This window comes from Mus caroli, chromosome X (genome assembly GCF_900094665.2).
Source record: "Mus caroli chromosome X, CAROLI_EIJ_v1.1, whole genome shotgun sequence".
Classification (NCBI taxonomy): domain Eukaryota; kingdom Metazoa; phylum Chordata; class Mammalia; order Rodentia; family Muridae; genus Mus; species Mus caroli.
The window spans coordinates 100,735,813-100,739,333 of record NC_034589.1 but is presented as its reverse complement, the minus strand read 5'-3'; positions in this window follow the sequence as shown (position 1 = coordinate 100,739,333).

Sequence of the window (3,521 nt, the reverse complement as noted above, 5' to 3'; positions counted from 1 at the left end):
AATAAATAAATAAATAAATAAATAAATAAATAAATAAATCTTAAAAAAAAAGAAAATATCTAATAAAAAAGACAAATAAAAAAGGACAAAATAGCAACCTATAGATTGGGAGAAAATTCTGGGATCCCCAGTGGAGGATTTAGAGAAATGACTGAAGGAGCTGAATGAGTTTGTAACTCCCATAAGAAGAACAACTATATCAACCAACCAGATTCCCCAGAGCTCCCAGGGACTAAACCACCAACCAAGGAGTACAGATGGAAGGACCCATGGCTCCAGCCTCATTTGTAGCAGAGGATGGGCTTGTTAGGCATCAATGGGAGGAGAGGCCCTTGGTCCTGAGAAGGCTCGATGCCCCAGTGTAGAGGAATGCCGGGACAGGGAAGCAGGAGTGGCTGGTTTGGTGGGGGAGCACCCTCAAAAAGCAGAGGGGGGTATAAGATAGAGGGGTTCTGGAGGGGAAACCAGGAAAGGGGATAACATTTGAAATGTAAATAAAGAAAATACCCAGTAAAACAAAAGAAAAATTTTTGGAAAACCATCTTCACTAACCCTCATCTGATAAAACGCTAATATCCAAAATATATAAGGAACTCAAGAAGTTAGACTCTGACAAACCAAATAACCCAATTAAAAAATGAGGTGCAGAGCTAAACAGAGAATTCTCAACAGAGGAATGTCTAAAGGTTGAGAAGCACTTAAAGAAGTGCTCAACTTCCTTAGTCACCAGGGAACTGTGAATCAAAACGACCCTGAAATTACACCTTCCATCAATCAGAATGGCTAAGAGCAAAAACTCAAGCACCAGAACATGCTGAGAGGATGTGGAGAGAGAGGAAGGCACTCCTCTATAGCTGGTGGGATTGCAAGCTGGTACAACCACTCTGGAAATCAATCTACTAGTTCTTCAGAAAATTGGAAATAGATCTACCTGAAGACCCAGGTATATCACTACTGGGCATATACCCAAAAGATGTTCTACAATATCTCAAAGGAATGAGCTCCACTATGTTCATAGGAGCTTTATTCATAAGAGTCAGAAACTGGAAGCAACCCAGATGTCCCTCAAGCAAACAATGCATACAGAAAATATGGCTCATTTACACAATGGAATACTATTCAGCTATTAAAATGAGGATATCATAAATTTTGCAAGCAAATGGATAAAACTATAAAATACCATCCTGAGTGAGGTAACCCAGATCCAAAGGACGTGCATGGTATGTACTCACTGATAAGTGGGTATTAGCCTCATAGTCTTTTTCCTCCTTTTCACCCCCAAAATGTTCTCATATTTGATTTCAAATCTAGTGATCCAAAGACAATTGTAGTAATTTTTTGCTCAAGAACTTGGTCCTGGCCCTTTAATCTTTATGATAGACCCTTTAAATTAAAAACATAGATTAATAAACTACTCTGATTCACTGAATAATGCATTGAAAGCTGACAAGTGTCCATCTAGATAAAAATGCCTATCAATAGATCCTTCTTCATATCTGGTTAAGGCATCTGAAGAGTCAATCATCAAGTTAAGACTGTTGGTGTTAGGAAAACCTAAATTCCTCTGATCCAAGCAAGAGATAAGTTAAAAAGTAAGTATTAGCAAGTCATATCTAGACCAAAGTCCTCTTTCCATTGTTTTGAAATTCAGAGATCAGCCAGTTATAATAATAAGGAGAATATCTATGAAAAAGCTAACATCACACATACTTAGCTGGAACATTAGCAACTCAGTACAAAGGTACTTTCCCACTTAGAAACATTTACAGGTGTTCTTGAATATACCTAAGCAAATACCAGTTCATCGCAGATCAGGCACTGATGACAGACCAATTATATGGTTTAAACTAAGTCTAGCTTGGTGAATCAGTGCCTTAATTGGAGTTACATACAGGGGCACAGATGAGGGTTACTTATGGGGACACGGATGGCACAGCTGCATCACTAGACACACTATAGCAGCATGTGCAAAAACACAGGAAAGATGCATTCCAGGAACATTCTGTCCAATTTGTACACAGTTCCTTTTGAGTGTCTCCTCTTCCTCAGTAAAGAATTTTTTCCTCAGGGCAGTTACACATACGAATTCACAGTTATTGTGACAGCATGCAAAAAACCTGCCAGTCAAACCCAAACACAGAGAACAGAAGGTGGACATGAAATCTCATCACTATCTGAAAAGCTATTGGCATTTGATTGTTGCTGGGAGAGGCAGCGTTAAAGTTAGTTTTCTTAAATTATATGACTATTTGTATGTCAACTACACTCCAGGTCAGGCCCCACACCCAGCACTAGCTGGGTAACACAAAAGTTGAGCTCAATGAGGAAGTAAATGGAAGTAATAAATCTCAAAGTTGTGTGAGAGGGTAGTTTTAATGGAGTTAAAGAAGTGATTATGCTAAAAAATACAATGTCTAAAATTCTCAAAAAATGCAAAACTAATGTTTAAAAATGAAGGATAAATAAATAAAATAAAAAGGGAGAAATCCATCTAAATACTTCTTTCCCAGATGTCCTTGTTACAAATTTTCCAATCAATGGCTTTTCCAAGTCCTTCACTAGCCATCCAAGCAGTGAGTTGCAGGTCATGAGTCAACACATAATGTCATGTCTCCTTCTAACTAAAGAAAGTGAACAACCATGTATACCACTCAAAGTTCTGTTCATTGGGTGATTCCTTTCATCACTGTCCCTTTGGGATATTACCAAAAGGGTCCACAGTGATGCATCTATCCACTGTTATATGGAACATGTATATCCATTTATAAATCAGGCTTGAGTGTTTTCCACATTTGTCAGAAAATCAGAGAACATTGTCATGAGCCCATCGGTGCACAGAAAAAAAAAAAATCAAGGGATTTCTTTCCAATGTAGAAGCTACACCCATGTGATCTGTTTGAGAAAAGACATTAAAAGATGAAGAACTGCATTCAAAGAGAAAAAAAAGGGAACAGACTTGAGGAATTTCCAAAAGACTGAATATAACAGCAAGAAATTGTAGAGAAAAAGACAAGTGCCACACCAGGAAGAAACAGAGCTGAACCCAGTTCCAGTTGTGTGGCTCCCTAGCAAGAGGGAGGGAGAAGCAAAAGCCCTATCCTTTCCAGGGATAAACAAAACGTTGTGAAAAGAGACAGAGTCCCACCATAAAGACAAGCTCACATTCCTCTAAGCTTCAAATGTCGTTGTGGATTTTGATTTTCATTTTGACAGATTGATTAGCAGTGGAGACCTTATGTTACAGAGAACAGTGAACAGGCACTATCTTGAGAGGAATTCTATTATCCAAAACTGAACTACCCTGGAGGACTCACAATAGGGGAAAAACATAAGGCAGGGAGCTTGAATTTAACTTGCCACAGCCCCTAGGTGAATGAGAGTTCTGGAAGGCAGTTGCAGAGAGATGTAGGGCTAGACTTTGACAATCTGAAAAGTCCAGGCTGTAGGAGGATCTGTAGGAGGCAGTGAAGTGTGGAACAGAACCCCGCCCCCGCCCCCCCACCCCCCGCCAGAAACGCAGG